This window comes from Bubalus kerabau, chromosome 19 (assembly GCF_029407905.1).
Source record: "Bubalus kerabau isolate K-KA32 ecotype Philippines breed swamp buffalo chromosome 19, PCC_UOA_SB_1v2, whole genome shotgun sequence".
Lineage (NCBI taxonomy): Eukaryota > Metazoa > Chordata > Mammalia > Artiodactyla > Bovidae > Bubalus > Bubalus kerabau.
This window is the reverse complement of record NC_073642.1, coordinates 35,437,237-35,456,252: the sequence shown is the minus strand read 5'-3', so window position 1 is coordinate 35,456,252 and position 19,016 is coordinate 35,437,237. Positions and strand designations below refer to the sequence as shown.

The 19,016-nt window shown below is 44.1% G+C and overlaps 2 long non-coding RNA genes across 2 annotated transcripts in view; one reads left to right on the top strand and one right to left on the bottom strand.

Moving 5' to 3' along the window:
* Nucleotides 1-8,023, bottom strand: part of LOC129634246 (uncharacterized) — a 96,303-nt gene extending 88,280 nt beyond the window's left edge. Inside the window, exon 1 of the long non-coding RNA XR_008705488.1 lies at nt 7,888-8,023. This is a non-coding gene — a long non-coding RNA (uncharacterized LOC129634246). The remainder of the gene's footprint in view (nt 1-7,887) is intronic.
* On the top strand, nt 6,532-9,237 carry LOC129634247 (uncharacterized). Its single transcript, XR_008705489.1, has 2 exons — nt 6,532-7,450; nt 7,917-9,237. It is a non-coding gene; the product is annotated as an uncharacterized LOC129634247 (long non-coding RNA).
* Nucleotides 9,238-19,016: the final 9,779 nt, after the last annotated feature.

Below are 19,016 nucleotides of genomic sequence, written 5' to 3'. Positions count from 1 at the left end.
GGCAGGAGGATTCTTTACCACTAGTGCCATCTGGGAAGCCACATTAATCAGGACAGATATCTGTGTTACTTTTGGGATAAAGCCTTTTACCTCTGCTGATATTCACAGGAAAGGAATAAAAGCTTATCACTGAGTTTCTCCAGGAGATTTTTGTAAAGTTTAATTTGCAAATAAGAAATGCCAGATGCTATCAGACAGGAAGATCAGATTTTCCATCTAAATACGATTGTCCCTCTTTCAGCTGGATTCAAGGCTTTCCTCTGAAAGTCTCAGGAAACTCATTTGCAAGAGTGACTCAGAATTAACCCACTCTATAAGTCTTGGTTATCAAAAGGCAATTTAAAGCATTGCATAGAGGAATGCCATGTTCTATTTACAAAAGGAATTTGAGTGCTAATTATGAATCCCTAAAAAAATACATCCACTTCATACTTATCTCTTTGCACTTCAGCAGTGAATGCTTGGAGAAGGAAATGGCAACGCACTCCGGTATTCTTGCCTAGAGAATCCTGTGGACAGAGGAGCCTGGTGGGCTGCTGTCCATAGGGTTGCATAGAGTTGGACACAACTGAAGCAACTTAGCATGCATGTGTGTGTTGAAGAAGGAAATGGCAACCCACTCCAGTATTCTTGCCTGGAGAATCCCAGGGACAGAGGAGCCTGGTGGGCTGCTGTCTATGGGGTCACACAGAGTAAGACACGACTGAGGCAACTTAGCAGCAGCAGCAGTGAATGCTTAAGTGCTTCTGATCTGTCAGCTGAGGTCCTCTCTGACACTTTGCTATGACCGACAGTTTCCTATCACTGAGAACACCTGCCTAAGCACTGAGTCCTAAGTGTCTGCCTTTTCTCAGATGGGTTTTCAGCTGCAGAACAACCTGCTCTGCAGCAGGTGTCATCACAGAACTGATAGGGACTGTCCTTCCTCACAGAGAGCAGCCAGGTTTCTATTTGCATTCATTTCCTTGGGACCAATTTTGTGAATTCAACTTGGCATAGCCCTGCCCGTTTGCTTTTGATCTGACGTGCTGGACAAGAAGTTCAGTTCATTTGCTGCCTCTCCAGCAACCGTGTCCAAGAACATTATCCTGTAGGAAGTCTAAGGAAGCTGCCACTATCAGCGGCCAACAGGCACACTTGAAAATTCATGAGCAGTGTGTTTGAAGGCAGGAATTCTTCCCCTTGATGCTTTAACTGCCCCGCCAATGAGATGCTGGCTGAGCACATACAGAGAGAGGGAAATTGATATAGACCAAGAATTCGGTGGAGGCTCTAAGGCACCTAAAGATCCAGAAGCTTTTGATTCACCTCTGAATAATAACCAAGGGTACAAAGAACAGTCATGCCCAAAACTTGGCTGGTCTAGTTGATATGCAAATCAATTTGCTTGCATCCTCCTAGTTACGAACATCCACCATATGAGCTCCCATATGCACAAATGGGCCAGCCACCAGGAGACTACTTGAGTTGTCCCCCAAATCAGGAAGTGGTGCAGTTCTAGATGGACACTATCCAGGGCCAATTTAATCACCTATCGATCTCATTTAACTGCATGTTCTTTCCTTTCTTTTATAATAGACTCCAGGTGACTGCCCATGCTACCCTTCTCACTTTTCTTTAGACTTTCCTGCTTGCAGACCCAGTTAACTCTATCTAAGAGGCTCTATTTATCACATCAACACAGATACACTTTAACTCAATCCCTCTCTTCTGCCCTCTCTTTCAACTCTAGCATGGTTACCCTAGAGAAACATTTTCTCCCCTTTTAAGAGGCACTTTGTCTTCAAAAAAGAAAAGCGATTACTTCAAGTTCCCTAGAAACTTTAGGTTAAAGAAAACTACCCCGAAAGTATCAGTGTTATCAAATTCTAGAACAGTTGAAAATGCACAGAAATCCTGTTCAGAATTCTATCAGAGATATTCTTCTATCCCTTTATCCTATAAAACACCCAAAATAAGCAACAGCTATTTTATATTCATTATTTCTTTTGGGAGGGGGCTAAGTTACTACTGTTACAATAATAACCCTGCTTTTATTGCAAATATATGATATTTCATTATAAATGTGCAAATTATGGATTAAGTGTGGACTAGACAGGGCCCTGATCTCTGTAGATAAATTTCACCCTTTTTAAGTTCTAAACAACTGAGAAAAATGAAGTTTTAGAGCACAATCAGCATAACGTTTACTAGTCAAGGACAAACTGTCATAAATTTCTGATCTGATTTCCTCTCTAGGTGTCAACCCTTGATGGTCTTGCCATTGCTTTTCAACTTATTTAATTTAATCCATTCTGAAGGTGGGCCTCGGTGCTGAGTCTATTCACACAGAATCCCAATGGGCAATTATGCAAGATTATTTCTATTTCTAGGTTCTGCATATTAATAACAATAATGATTTTTTTTTTTTTTTTTTGCCACCCCACCCAGCTTCTGAGATCTTATTTCCCTAACCAGAGATTGAGCCGAGGCTGGGGCAGTGAAAGCACAGAGTCCTAACCCCTGGACCACCAGCTAATTCCCTGTAAAACCTGATTCTGACCAAATTTTACTTTAGCAAAAAAGTTAGGGGACTAACCCTCTGAGAAAAGATTAACTGCACTTAACTACCTTGATATTTTATCTTCTTCCCTGAGGCTGTGTCCACCTCTGAATTTCAATAATTCACCTTAGGAAGTAGCACAGATTTGTCAAAATAATGAAAATATATAGAGTTTATTGACATGTAAATAACTTAATCTTAGATACCCAGAGGCTATAAAAAGAAAAGTAATTGCATAATCAATCACAAAACACTATCATAGGAGGGGAAATTTACATGTTTACCATCATAAAACATGAAATAAGATGGAAGAAGTTTTCCAGCCGCTTGCTCTCATCCAATTTTGAAAATCTTTCCATTTTAGATCTAAGTGTGGCTCACCCTTGATTATCTGTCATCATGAATGGATAGTAGTGTATTCAATATATATTCCACAGGGAATCCGAAAGGGAACATGAGCCCCTACTTCTGAATACACATCTGTGTTTAACAGACAACATAATGAACTGAGTCTTTGTCACTTCTTGTTCTTGACTAATTTCTAATGGAGAGCCTCCAGCCTATAATGTGAATAATATTTTTCTTGACTCTGTTTCAACAAATGAATGCATGCCAGTGGACTGTTTGGGAATGCTTGGCCACAGCTTGTGCTTTAGTCGCTCAGTCGCGTCTGACTCTCTGTGACCCCACGGACTGTAGCCCACCAGGCTCCTCTGTCCATGGAATTCTCCAGGCAAGAATACTGGAGTGGGTTGCCATGCCCTCTCCCAGAGGTCGAAAATCCAGAGATGAAAGCCAGGTTTCCCGCGTTGCAGGAGGATGCTTTACCATCTGAGCCACCAGGGAAGCCCTGACACAACATGCTACGTCATTCCTGTTTGTGTCCTGTTCCTTATCCACACACCGGGGGAACCTTCACAGAGCAGGGCACTTAATAGGGTTTAAAACATCTCAATGAGCCTAACTCAAGGAGGACAGATGTGTCACAACCTCCCATAGGTCATAATTGGGAGAAAGAAGAAAAGTCACTCAGTCTTGTCTGACTCTTTGTGACCCCATGGACTATACAGTCCATGGAATTCTCCAGGCCAGAATACTGGAGTGGGTAGCCTTTCCCTTCTCCAGGGGAATCTTCACAACCCAGGGATCAAAGCCAGGTCTCCTCCATAGCAGGTGGATTCTTTACCAGCTGAGCTACAAGGGAAACACAAGAATACTGGAGTGGGTAGCCTTTCCTGTCTCCAGGGGATCTTCCCGACCCAGGAATCAAACCAGGGTCTTCTGCATTGCAGGCAGATTCTTTATCAACTGAGATTCCAGGGAAGCCCTTTAATTGAGGGTGCCTAATAAATATCATCCCTCTTCCCTGCCCACATTCAGAACCAACTGAGAGATAAAGACACACAGGAGTCAGATGGAGGGAAATAATGTTACTGATAACAGTTCTTGGGCACTTGGCTTGGCATGAAAGGCAAATGGACTTATTACTGTTGCCTAAATTAAACTTCCCAGGCTTCAAGCCTCTCTGAATGCAAGTAGTGCCTTCCCTTAAAGCCTCCCACAGAGTGGGGATAGGCCAACACAACATGTTCTCCATAGGCAACCATTTCCAAGGAAAGAGAAGCAGAACAGTCTAAAGAAAAGGGTGCCAAAAGTGCCTCACATGCCCATTTTCTTCTCTCATGTATATTAATCTGCTAGGTCACCCCATCTTCCCCCCACTCACTAGGAATAGGCAAGAAGATAGCAAGAGACCAGCAGAGTTACTCCACAGCTGTGGCCCACAAGTAGGACATGATATCAGAATCATCTGGAGGGCTTATTCTAAACACAGATTCCTGGGTCCACTTAGGAGTTTCTGATTCCAAGGGGCTGTGTGGGGCCTGAGACTCTGCATTTCCAACAATTTCCAGGTAATGAATCATCGCTCTAATGCAACGGTTCTCAACCTTGAACAAGCAGGGGAATCAAGAAAAAGGAGTGTTTCCTCCTTTCTTTCCTCAGCCTTTTTTCCCCCTTCTTAACCCATTGGGTTTAAGCCTCGATTGTATGGTCTAGCAGAGATGTGGCACTCCATCCAGGGAAGAAAATCAGCAGTCTATTAGAATAGTGGAGCCCTCGGCTCATGAGGTTCCTCTCTCAATATTGACTGTTGTTCTTTCACGGCAGTTAATGCACAGTGATGATTTATGTCCCTGGAAATCTACGGAGTGGGTCATAACATAAATTTTAAAACTCAAAAGCCATACTAACTGCAAGCACTCTTTATTCTATTTTCCATTCCAAATTAAGTCCAGCCACGTTATCCAAAAGAGCTCACTAGAGCTTCTTCCATGAAATGAAATGACAACATTAAGATAGTCCAACAAAATGCCTATAATAAAAGTATTCCAAGTTTGAGTATAAACCTTCTCTTATCACAAATTTCCCAGGGTAAAATTACAGTGCCAACATGAAATCTTCTGAATATTGAAGTCTAAAATCAAACTACCTTTCCTTTGTGTTAAAAGCCCCCAAAAATTAAAGTCCCAAAGTCTATCCTGTGTATTTCTTGTTCTTCCGACTTCATCTAGAAGACGATCCCTCTTTAGAAGGGCTGCAGTTGCAGTTGAATTCTCTTCCACTGAAACAGGTACAGTTCTCTTAGGAACTTAAAAGGTCAGTGGTACTCATACGTGCCTCACTTTTGCAGAGAACAAAGAGAACACTAAGGATTACCAAAAGTACCCATCTCACACCCACTTATTTTAGAAAAGAGTTCAACCCATAGAATTAGCAGATACCCCAGACAAAATTCTATTCCCTGACCCTTTAATCATTATTGCCAAAGACCACAGCAGAGATTCAGTGATATCTGAGAGAGGGCAAATAGAAATGGGACAGAACCTTGACTGCAGTTTTGCCGGGATGCTGGTCATTCTGTGTCTTTGTTGGAGGAACATGCCATTTATGGCACCATTTCACCAAGTTAAAGGGAGTGGATGGGAAGGCCATTTACGAATATTGGTCCAGCAATTAGACAGTGCAGCTTGAGACGTGGCTCCTTGCTAACAAAGTTTTAAAAATCACAATGGTGGCTATTTAGGCACTAGGTCTTATTTTATGTACAATCTAATATACAGAAAACATCTTAATTTCCACTTGTCTTGGAGTGCTGCTGAAATCAAAGAGGAGTCCACCCAGTCACTTAGTATCCACTATCAGAGATGCATTTTCAGCCCAGTGTCACAGCTTTTAAGCACAAGGGGATGAAACAATTTTTGTTGTTGCTTGGCTGCAGATCTACAATCCAAGACTTTGAAGAAGCTATATTTCTTGGGTCCTAAAAACACTTACGTATAAGATTCTCACTTTAAATTGATATGCCCGATATAAATAGGCAGGGCTAGACCAAGCACACAGCTTCTGATCCTGTTGTATTTTGAAAACTCAACAGGACTATAACCAGGGACAGAAAGGGACGTTATATAATGATAATGTGGTCACTTCACCAAAAGAACATACCCATTCTAAATGGGTGTGAGCCTAATAACAGAGGTTCAAAATCCACAAAGCAAAAATGTATAGAACTAAAAGAAGGGGGAAATCCATAATTACAATTGAAGATTAAAACAAACCTGTCCCAGTGATTGACAGAAAATTAGTAAAGATGTAGAAGTCTTAAATATTCTCAGATTGACCTAATTTATATTAATAGAATATTTCACTACAAAACAGCAAAATACATATTCTTTTTAAAACAGCATAACAAATGCTTCCAATCATATAACATTCATCAAAACTCTGAGTCATAAAGTCTCAATAAATTTAAAAGGCTCAAATTCATGTAAGAGGATTAAATTAGCACACACATAGAATTAATTAGAAATCAGCAAGAGGAATGCACCTAGAAAATTCCAAATTAAGAACACATTTTTTAAATAACACATGGGTCAAAGAAGATGTCACCAAAACATTAATGTTTTTGAGCTGAATGAAGTTGAAAACATAACATACCAAAATTTGAGACGTACCTAAAGCAGTGTTTAAAGAAAAATTTATAGCATTAAATGTTTTAACATAAAAAAGAAATATCTCAAAAAATCTAAATTTATACCTTAAGAAGCAAGGAAAAGAGTAAGTTAATCTAAAGCAAAAAGAAGGAAGGAAATAATAGAGAAATATTGAAATTCAATAAACTAGGAAATGGACATATAGTCGAGAAGAGTGATGAAATCTAGAGCTGATTTATAATAGACTGAGTGACGGCCCCCTGAAGATGCCCATGTTTTAACCAATCTCTGGAACTGGGAACATGTTAGTTTTGCTGGTAAAAGGAATTTCGCAGGTGTGATTACTTAAAGATTTTGAACCAGAGAGATTATCCTGATGGGCCCAGTGGAATCACAAACGTCCTTATGAGCGAGGATAGGAGGTTCAGAGTCAGAGATGTGATAACAGAAACGAGAAGCTGAGAGGAGGAGGAAGTGGTGATGGGCCAGTGAGAATGCAGGTGGCCTCTGCTGCTGCTAAGTCACTTCAGTCATGTCTGACTCTGTGCAATCCCAGAGACAGCAGCCCACCAGGCTTCCCCGTCCCTGGGATTCTCCAGGCAAGAACATTGGAGTGGGTTGCCATTTCCTTCTCCAATGCATGAAAGTGAAAAGTGAAAGTGAGGTCACTCAGTCGTGTCTGACTCCCAGCGACCCCATGGACTGCAGCCTACCAGGCTCCTCCATCCATGGGATTTTCCAGGCAAGAGTACTGGAGTGGGGTGCCATTGCCTTTTCTGAGGTGGCCTCTAGTAACTTTAAAAAGGCAACAGAATGGACGTTCCCCTCAGAACCTCCAGACTCAATGGGCCCCGCCAGCACCTGGATCTCAGCTCAGCCAAGCCGAATTTTAATTTCTGACTTCCAGAGCTCTAAGGTAATAAAGTTGTGTTGTTTTAAACTACTATATTTGTGGTAATCTATTACAGTGGCAATAGGAAACTGATACAATAATTCTTTTAAAGATCTATAAAATAAACCTTTAGTTTAACAAAGGTTTACTAAACAAACCAAACCAAGAAAATGAGAGAAAATACAAATTACAAAAACCAGGAACCACAAGGGGTATCACTCCAGATATTAAAAGGATAAGAAAGGAAAATAATGAACAACATGTGTCAAATTCTACAGCTTAAAGGAACAGGCACTTTCTTAAGACCAAATGACCATGGTTAGATAACCAAAGATGATGAAACAATCTATACCTATGAAAGGAATTGAATTCTTATTTAAAAATCTTAACATCACCAGCAAAGCTCACTAACGATTCCTGGGAAACAACAATAGAGTCTGAGTAGTAAAATAAAGTCTAACCTTTTGTTTTTCCTTTGGGCTTCATCTAGTTTCACTTGCACACAGGGTGCTGCGGCCGAGGCCTCAGACCAGAATTCTTCCTCCCAAAACGGCTGCACCCAACAGTTCAGCTCTGCAGACCTCGTGCAAAAGCCCTGCCCCCGGCACTTCAAGATGGCGGCCGTGGGCCGCTGCACCTGGTGTGGCAATCTGGAGCCCTGAGCAGCACACCTGTGCAAACTTGGGAGCGCCCTCCCCTCCCCTCCCCTCCCCGCTGCTGAGATCCATCTAAAGCAGCCCCTCCCACAGCCCGTGGGGAGAGCGTGAACTCTGCTATTAGGTTCAGATTCATTTAGAGTGGGTTTGTCCTTTTGGTGACCACATTATCATTTGATAATGTCCCTGTCTATACTTGGTTATAGTCCTGTTGAGTTTTCAAAATACAACAGGAACGGAAGCTGTGTGGCTGATCTAGCCTTATTTATATGGGGCACATCATTTTAAAATGAGAACCTCACACATAAATGGTTTTTAGGACACATGAAATGTAGCTTCTTTTGCTTTTGAAAGTCTTATAGATTTGCAGGCAAACAACAACAAAAACTGTTTCATTCCCTCACCTTAAAAGCTGACATCTAAAAACATTTTCTTTTCTCTCTAATCAAAAACCTTGCCTCAGCTCCTTGTGTTTACTGAAGCCAGTGTAGCTCTGGCCTGTTTGTAAGGCTGGCACTTGCTGTCCTGCCTGTTTATAAACAGCTACTTGCCTGTGGATAAAGTTGCCATTAACTGCTAGATCAAAATCCCACTGGACTATGCTTACTAAAATCTAAAGCCTTAAGCTGCCAGTCCAACCCCACTGGTCAAAAGACAATCACATAACTGTAAAAACCAGCCATGTGTCACAATAAAATCCTATAAACCCCCAAAGCAAAAAAAAAAAAAAAAATCATGTGACTCATGTTTATTTCACCTAAGGCCTAAAACTACTTATTCAAAGTCTCATGTTTCTGGCTCCCCAAATTCAACTGCTTGTCTGCCTCTCAAGATACATCTGCACTCCAAATGTTAGGGGAAATGATGTTATATTTTGGATTCCTTCAAACTCCATCATCCTCCCCGCCCAGTGCCAGTCATCATAACTGATCACAGAGAATGTGTAATAACATCAATTTTCCCCATGATGCAGCCCCACACAGGTCCCAGCACTGTTTTTTTCCTACATCATTCATCCCTCTGTAGTAAAGGTCCTGAAATCCAGCAGGACCCTATGGGGCTCCCGGCCACAAAAGTCTTTTTGTGTACCCCTTTTTTTCTTGATAATAGGAAATGGGCTTCATTCAGCCTTCAAGACCTTCCCGGGGTTCCAACGAGAAGTTCAAACAGTTGCTAATCAGGGAAGGAAAATGATGCAGAGACAAGGGAGGAAGAAAAAAACAAATAAGAACAATAGTTCCACCTTGGCCAGGGTCCTGGTTACCCGCTTAAGGAATATACATGGTGTCTTTGAGTTGTTTTTGCAATACTGAAACCCACACCAGGTGGGAGAAGTTAACTGAATGCCCACAAGCGCATAGATCCCAGACCAATTGGAATCAGAAGGTTGATGATGGTAACTGCCACTTACATCACCACCAAGCAATCAGAAGAATGTCCACACCAGCATCTCTCCTGTCTCAAGGACCCACCCACTGGCTCCATGGGCTGTGTGGGGGCGGCAGCGAGTTCTGGTCAGTGGCCTCTCCTAGGCTGCTCAGGAAGGCTGCTCTCCTAGGCTTTCCCCACAGGCAGATGAGGTCCCCTAGCAGATCCAGCCAGCCCAGGCCAGGCCCCCCAGACCCCAGGGCTTTGGCTTCAGCCTTCCAGCCTCAGCTCCCTAGTAAGTGCCTTCTGTGTCCCCTTTGCACCCCAAGGACTCAGACCTGGGGTGGGAGAGAGACCCTTCTGGTGAAAAGTCTTGCCACTGCTCAGCTCTTGGGTGTGCCGGCTAGGTGCGGCTGGGCTTCTGCAGGCCTCTACCCATCGTGGGCCCGACATCCCCCACCCCGGCCCCAGCAGCTCCACCCCCACCTCCGCCCTTCGACTGAGCTTTGCATTTTCCACTCACCCAGGTGGGTGGCAGGTGGAAGCGCCTGGCTTCGGCTGCCTCTGAGGGCAGAACACCCAAAGAAAGCAATTCCAACCCCACCCCCGCCAAAAAAAGGAGAATGTCCACAAGCTGATCATGCCCTCCCTGGACCATTACTATAAAATTCCTCACTACCCACCCCAGGGTGGCTGTGCTTTTGAAGGCATTCACTCTCTGTGGTCCCCTTTGCCTGCCAAACCAATAAAGCTACCCTTCTACTTCACCCAAAACTCCGTCTCGAAGCTTCAACTGAGTGTCAGGTAGAGAGGCCAGATTCGGCTTCAGTCCCTTGCTTTGTTTCATCAAGGGGGAGCTTACTAGGGTCCTAGAATGGTGACAAGAGTGAGAGATGTCCCACCCAGGACAGTCTGGGGGGAGGTTTGGCCACATCTAGATTCGCATAGCGGAGAAGGCAATGGCAACCCACTCCAGTACTCTTGCCTGGAAAATCCCATGGACGGAGGGGCCTGGTAGGCTGCAGTCCATGGGGGTCACTAGGAGTCGGACACGACTGAGCGACTTCACTTTCACTTTTCACTTTCATACATTGGAGAAGGAAATGGCAACCCACTCCAGTGTTCTTGCCTGGAGAATCCCAGGGACAGGGAGCCTGGTGGGCTGCTGTCTATGGGGTCGCACAGAGTCGGATACGACTGAAGTGACTTAGCAGCAGCAGCAGCAGATTCCCATAGGGAGAAGGCAATGGCACCCCACTCCAGTACTCTTGCCTGGAAAATCCCATGGACGGAGGAAACTGGTGGACTGCAGTCCATGGGGTCTCTAAGAGTCAGACACGACTGAACAACTTCACTTTCACTTTTCACTTTCATGCATTGGAGAAGGAAATGGCAACCCACTCCAGTGTTCTTGCCTGGAGAATCCCAGGGATGGGGGAGCCTGGTGGGCTGCCATCTGTGGGGTCGCACAGAGTCAGACACAACTGAAGCGACTTAGCAGCAGCAGCAGCAGCAGATTCCCGTAGGCATCCATCTGCTGGACAAGCCACAGGCAGTGAGCAGAGCAGCGGACTGTGCTGTGATTGCTTTCTGTAGTGATTGCTTTCATTTGTGGGGCCCCTCAACTCAGTCAGCTACTTCTTAATATGGCCTCTGTTCACCTAGGGCTGAATGGAAACATGGAGACAGAGTTTAGGGTGAAGTAGAAAAGAGTAGCTTTAATTGCTTTGCCAGGCAAAGGGGGCCACAGTGGGCTAATGCCCTGAAGACCCTGTGACCCACCCTGGAGGGCGTAGGGGAGTTTTACAGTGTTGAAGGAGGAGGGTGTAATCAGCTTGTGGACAGTTCTTGGATTGACTGGCATCAAGATGAAGTTTCAAGCATCATCAACCTCCTGGTTTCAGGCAGTCTGGGGTCTATGTTCTTGTGGTCAGCAGTTTTCATCTTCCTGTAAAAACAACTTAGGAATGTGTCTCAGGCCTTTATCTGTATCTTTCAGATAAATCTGGTGATTCTGTTATGTGGCAGAATTATAGTCTAAATGGTTACTAGTTCCTTAGCCCAACAACTGTTCTCTAAGTCTTCACATTTCCCAGTTGTTAACTCTTGGCATAGCATTTTATTTCCAAAAACAAGGACACAGGGGCTTGTACACAGTTTCACCTCCACAGCTTAGTCCAGAATCACCTTCTGAATCCTTCACCCTCCCCACCCCAAATGACCCTCATACTCTCTCCTGAAGAGGAAGGCACGGCCATCAGCCTCATCCTCCAACTTTTGTGAGGGCCTACACTATGCCCTGCTCCTCTCAAGGTCTTTCCCTTTAATTCTTAAGAACTTGGTTTGGAAGTCAAACAAAAATGAATACTAACCATTTCATCCTTTTCCTATTTGAATGTTCTAAGAGAACGGTCCAGACATACAACAAAGTCCAGAGGGCACAGAGATGAATATTTCTGGATCCTAGGTCAGTACACAGGCTTGCCCACACTGTGTCAAAGGTCTCTCTCTTATCTTGTAAACGCCCATTCCATCAGAGTTGGTCCACACAAGGATAACCATTCACCATCCAGTCTAGTCAAATGATCATGCTGGCTGAGAAGCAAGTCTAGAGGTCTTATGCATGAAGGCATTACAGCTGGGAGAGGTTACGCTGCATGTCCAAGACAAACTGCTAGTTAGAAGCAGGGCTAGGATTCAACTCCGGGCTGCTGAACCATCACTGGGGTGACTTGACAGGACTGGTTGGCAGCCAGCTCACAGTAGGATTTGGACGCAGGGCAGAGTTCAAAGCAGGGAGGACACTTCCTTCTAAAATGAAAGAGCCACAGAGGAAGGTGGAAGACGAAGGTCAACAGGAATGTGAACCTGATTTTATATTAAGTGTGGTTCCCAGGTGGCACTAGTGGTAAAGAACCCTCCTGCCAATGCAGGTAGACACAAGAAACACCGGTTCGATTCCTGGGTCAGGAAGATCCCTGGAGGAGAGCACAACAACCCACTCTAGTATTCTTGCCTGAGAATCCCATGGACAGAGGAGCCTGGCAGGCTATAGTCCATAGGGTTGCATAGGGTCAGACGTGACTAAAGCAACTTAGCATGCATGTAGCACATGGTTGAACAGCACATGCATACTAAGTCACGTCTAGCTCTTTGCGACCCCATGGACTAGAGCCCACCAGTTTCCTCTGTCCATGGTATTTTTCCAGCAAGAATACTGGAGTGGGTTACCATTTCCTCTTCTAGGGTATCTTCCTGACCCAGGGATCGAACCTGCATCTCCTGCATTGACAGATGGCTTCTTCACCACTGAGCCACAAGGGAAGCCCCATGGGAGAGCAGACCACCCTCTAAAGTACCAAGGCCCACAGGGACTCTCTGTAGGTATCTTTTGGTTGTTTCTTATCTAAAGCTATGTTCCAAGACTAATAATTTTCTACATTCCTTTATAAATAGTATATAAATGTAATATAGAAAATGCAGGGGGAAAATGTACACGCTAGTGAGGTGGAGCTGTGTGTGGCAGAGCCGGAGGCTTCAGCAGATACTCAACCCCACCACTGATGTCATTCCTCTTCTGGGCTGTTTCGTAGTTAGCTATAATAACAGGATGTTTTAAAAATTGTTCAGATCAGCAGAGTACTGATTTGATGGGACTCTGAGGGAAAACCCTCAGATGGGTTTTAGAGATATAATGGAAAAAATTACCGGTACTTGGGAGATTTTGAAATACTGGCCTTGCACTTACATCCCAGAGAAAATGGATGCTTGATATGTTTCCTCAAAGTTGATGAAGGACAAGATTTTTTTTTTTTTAACCTCACACCACTTAGGGAAACTGAGACAGGGGAGAAACTAAGGAAGGCTAAGCTCCCCAGTGCCAGCTACTCAAAGAGTGATCCAGAAACTTGGTGCCCATCTGCAACCATACAGGTTCAGAAACTGAGGGCCAGTCTTCAGATGCTTTCATAGGAATTTGACAGAATAATTTTATGTCTCACAATAAAAAGAGATTTTGTTTAAAAAAAAAATTTTAAAGGCTGGTCTCACAGTCTGAAATGCAGTTGAGATTCAATTGCTCCCCGGTTGTATCACAGCTGCCTCTCCCACTGACCTCGTCTCATACCCAACCTTCTCCACTCGTGACACAGCAGCCCCACTGGCCTTCTTTATGTCTCTCCAGTCCACAGAGGCCTCCACCTTATGGCTTTTGAACTCACTCTTCTCTCTGCCTGGAATGTTCTCACCCAGCTCTATGTCTGGCTTCTTCTCATTCAACCCACTCCTCAGAGAAGCTTCCCGCAATGGCCATCCTAAAGAAGTTTCCCAGAACCTCTCTTTCCAACTTCCATGTTTGATTTTCCTCATATCAGTTATTACTATTTTATGATTTATTCATTATTTTACTGTCTCTCTCACTAGCATGTACGAACCTTGTCTTCCTTGCTCACTGCTCTGCCCCACACGCCTGCCGCAGCGGCTGGCACATCGCAGACACTCAGTATTTATTTAACAGGGAAGGAAAGGGTGACCGTAGATGAAATGTTCGGTGCCACTTGATGTGGGGGCCGCTGCTCTGCTCATCTGTGAGTGACCACAAACTTGCGGCCTTCTGCGGGCTTCGGAAGACTGCATCAGTGTATCGGCCTGTCTGTTCCCTCGCTAGGGGCACAGGATTTGAGTTCACAGTTGAAGGAAAGAATTACAGGGCTTGTGCTGAAAAATCGCATCTGTCATGTACCAGCTGGTTTTTGAGATAGCGAGGAGAACCATAGAGCTTTCTCGTTTTAGGTACAGCTACGGTTTTCTAACCCATTTCTCTCGGCGGGGACCCATTTTGAATGGCTGCGGTTTCTCTCGTTCTTCTTTGAAGTAGGATTCACAGCCTGTGGCCTGTCCTGGTTTGCAGGAGTTGGAAAATGGTTCTGGGGAAGGTTGAAAGCCCTCTCACACAGCACAAGAAAGGTTAGGCTTCTGGTCCCAGTGTTTCGCAAGATAATGTGGTGGACTTTGTTAAGGCTACAGGCAATGACCATTCATGGGCTTCGTTCACAAGGATCTCAGAACTTTCCCCAGGGTTTCTCTGGTCCAACTTCCCACCGAGTGCAACACCTTCGTGACGTGGCTAACGACTGTCCAGGATTCAAACGAACAGATACAACACCACCACAAGGCAGGCAGCCCATCTTCCACCCTGGGAAAACTTTTCTGAGGAGATTTTTCCAACAAAATGGATACTTTCTTTTTCTTTTAAAAACCTTCCCTGTGGGCAGTTCGTAGATATTTTTAAGTTTGGGATTCAGGCCATATGGAGTGAAATATTTAGAAATGTTTAGAGCTATTTTGTCCCTTTGTGAAAACGAGATTGAGAATAACCTAAGAGAAAATATCACACCATTGGTTTTTCCATTCATAAACACATTCTGCTGGGTACTTCTCTGACATTCCGTGAGGGGAAGGAGCCTGGAGTTTAAATTCCATTTGCATGTTATCCCACTGTGATAGGAAATTATGTCTCCTTGGCCTACTCTTATCATGCAGATTGTTCTAAAATCAGATTACAGCTGTTTGTTTTGATTAGTTAGTTCTGCCTCTTTTTTTTTTTTTTTTAGAAATTACTTGTGGCTCAGAGGTTAAAGCATCTGCCTGCAATGTGGGAGACCTAGGTTCGATCCCTGGGTCGGGAAGATCCCCTGGAGAAGGAAATGGCAACCCACTCCAGTATTCTTGCCTGGAGAATCCCATGAACAGAGGAGCCTGGCGGGCTACAGTCCACGGGATCCTAAAGAGTTGGACACAACTGAGCGACTTCACTTTGACTTTCTATATATTTTATCAGTGAAAATAAAGCTGAGAAAGCAAATACAACACTTCTTTGCAGGTTTCTGAGACTGTTTTAACGAGAGGCTGGGCAAAAACAATTTCTATATAGGTGAGAGAAAAAATTTTAAATCATGAGTAAATCTGTCAAATAATCCAAAGGGTGGTAACAGAATTTAAATGCAAGTTGGTCAGTCTCTGCAACACTAAGCACCCATTAAATGCTAGGATATTCCAGGAGCTGCAGAGGATAAGGATGAAAATAACTTGAAGTTTGTACCCAAGATGCCCAAGGAAGCAGCCTACCCCTGGGCCCCCAACTAGGGAAATCATTTAATGTGTGCACTTCATGTTCTAGCCAAGTGTCATGGGCAACTTACAAGGATAAGAGAAGTAGGGACTCAGCTTTAGGAGAATGCAATGTATACTCCATGGGCTTCCCAGGTGGCTCAGTGGTAAAGAATCCATCTACCAATGCAGGAGATGCTGCAGACTTGTGTTGGATCCCTGGGTTGGGAAGATCCCCTGGAGGAGGAAATGGCAACCCACTCCAGTATTCTTGGCTGGAGAGCCCCAAATGGATAGAAGAACCTGGCAGGCTACAGTTCATGGGGGCACAGTCAGACATGACTGAGTACATGAATGAGGCGTATATTCCAGGCTTTGGGGCCAGACATCCTGGCCAGCTTGCATTTACTAGTTTCCTGATATTGGACATTTTTTTAAACCTCTCTGTTTTTTTGTTTTTTTTTTTTTCCTCACCAGCCTTTTGGCAATAGTATTTTTCTTGCAAGGCTGTTGGGAAGATTAGAGATAATATATGTAAAGCCCCTACAACAGTGTGTAGAACAGAAGTATGCGCCAGCTGTGGGACCTGGCTTTGGTTTTTTCTCTGTCCAGCTGCAGATATGCTGGCTGGGCAGGCCACTTTCAGGGATTCCTGAGTTTATCTTGCTGGAAGGTGACCTTGGAGAATCTGCGCCAAGTGGTTCCTTTTCTGGCCCTTGGTTCCTTAGCAAGGACTAAGGACTCTGCAGAGGCGCTGATTCAGGGCGGAGGCTGAGACCCACGAAGCGCAGACAGACGCCGCGGAGCAGGCGGGTGAGAGGAGGCAAGGGAAGAAAAGCCAGGATAATGTGTTTAATTTGATCCGTCCCCTGGAGTCATTAAAATGCATCCTCCCCTGGACTCTGAAATTCTTGAGCTGAAATAATCAGTCCAACGGGGCTTTTTGCTGAAGATAGTGGATGCACCGGCTCTGACGCGTGCGAAACCTCAGGCCTGTTGAAATGCTGCCCTCTTGTGTTGCCGGATAGGAGCAGCCGCTCAGGGAACCGGCTTAGCCTCCCAGCCTCTTAAGAAGAACCTGGCGCTTCCAAAGGAAGCACTTCCAAAGTACAAATGCTTCCAAAGGAATGCTTCCAAAGGAAACCCCAAAGCAAGACTGATCCAAAGGACCCATCTAATGTGTGAGGCTGAAATGGGGATGCCAGGAGTCCAAGCCCTTATTCATGTGCTAGAGAAACATGAAAGTCTTTTCGTTCATTTCCAAGGGGTCCCCACTTGAATTCTGAAGGAATTACTGACTCCTACCACATCCTCTCAACAAGGGAGAAGAAAAACTCCAAACTTCAAAACTCCCTGTTTCCCTCCCTCTCTGCCTCTATTCTCCAAGAGAGTAGAATGTTAATGTTCACACATACACAACATAAAATAAATAAATTAGAACAAGACCTGTTCTTATAAACACTTATCAGTAGTTATGATAGTCATTAATAATAATAGTCTTTTTGTATGTCTCAGGCTAAGACCTAGGGATGTAGCTGGGTCCCTGGCCTCAGGAATACCACAAATCCTGGGCTTCTAGCTATTTGGGATTTTGTCCACACTGGAGGGCAAGGAAGACTAATGTTCCCAAGATCTAATAAAAAATTCCAACACAAAATAATCCATGACAGTTCAAGATCCACTGTTCTCCCTAACAGAGCCAGAATTTCCTCAGGAAGATGTACGTAGGCTTTGAAGAGCTCTCCTTTCCTTAGACATCACTCATGAAATAGAATTCTCCTCCAATTCCAGTATTTATCCACATTTTTAGCTAAAGGAAAAGATTAGTCTTCAGGCAGGTAGAACAAGGAGCTGCTTTGTTTAAATCATGCTTGTCTTACTCTCCTTGAAATTATATTCCTTTGTCCTATAGAATTACCGTCTCTAGGAGTCCCCTGCAAAAATGTGCGTGTGCCTGCAAATATAGCCTTATTCCTTATTAGTCATTAACTCTCACTGTGAGATTGATTTGTTAAATCCTTCCTAATGCGATGGCTAAAATCAGGGAGGTTCAGAATGAGTCCATTTAAAAAATTTTTTTCTTGACTTTAATAAATGCTCATTGTAGAAAACATGGATAATAGAGAAAATTTTAAAGAAGAAAATTATCCTTACCATGAGACAACTCATCTTAACATTTGATTCTTCTTTCTAGCTATATAGTTATAGATCTTGAGGTCTAGGTAAAATAACAACCCATTCCACTCCTTGTAGAAGTCCAATGCCTTCCCCTCAATTCCTGCAGATTGAGAAGTTTGCTCCTTGATGGTCAGTTCTTAGGTCCAGCTTTTACCTCCACAAATGCTATCTCTGCTCTTTACCCCAACACACACACTTGTGTATGTGCACGCGCACAACCTCACTTACATGAAACACTTGTGCCTGCGGCAAGCTGAAGGCTGATGAGGAGAAATATACACTGCAGGGAGCAGCTTCAAGTAGGACATCAGCCAGGCCCTTCTTACGGTTCTCTGCCAGAGAATCCCCACCAGCCATGTTTGCCCTGCTGTCCTCAGCCTGGGAGGACCTCCCTTGCCCCCCTTTCCTGAACCTGCCTCTGGCAGAGCAATTTAGCTGCTTCCTGCTATTGCTCAAGCTCCTATGAGCTCTCCCACCCCCAGATCTCCCTTCTAACCCAACGACTTATGTCAAGTTATTTTCTAAAGCAAGGATACTTTGCCCCCTAAGAGGAATGTTACTGTCAGCAGTTAAAATAATGAAATTTCCACCCCTATTACATATTTATATATTGTGGATATTGTATGGTTTTGTATTCTTTCTCTCTCTCTCTCTCTTTTTTAAACCATTTTTAGCCTTTGTAACGGAGAAGGCAATGGCACCCCACTCCAGTACTCCTGCCTGGAAAATCCCATGGACGGAGGAGCCTGGTAGGCTACAGTCCATGGGGTTGCTGAGGGTCAGACACAATTGAGCGACTTCACTTTCACTTTTCACTTTCATGCATTGGAGAAGGAAATGGCAACCCACTCCAGTGTTCTTGCCTGGAGAATCCCAGGGATGGGGGAGCCTGGTGGGCTGTCGTCTATGGGGTCACACAGCGGACACGACTGAAGTGATTTAGCAGCAGCAGCAGCCTTTGTAAAAATTAAAGCATAGTTGATTTACGATGTGTTAGTTTCAGGCATACAGATGGTTTGGGGTTCTTGTAAAAATAAATGATATTGTGAGCATTTCACCATGTCAATAAAAACTACTTGAAAATTTATATATCAAAATATTTCATCATTATCAGGATGAGCTAGCGTTCTAAGGACGTGAGAGGGAGCAAGCCTCCATGGGCACAGGAGGACCAAGATCAGTTGGGGAGCGTGATGTTCCTATCGGCCCTCGGGAAAAGATGTAAACTTTTTTATGTAAATAAACAACTGTACAGCACAAGGAACCATATCCAATATCCT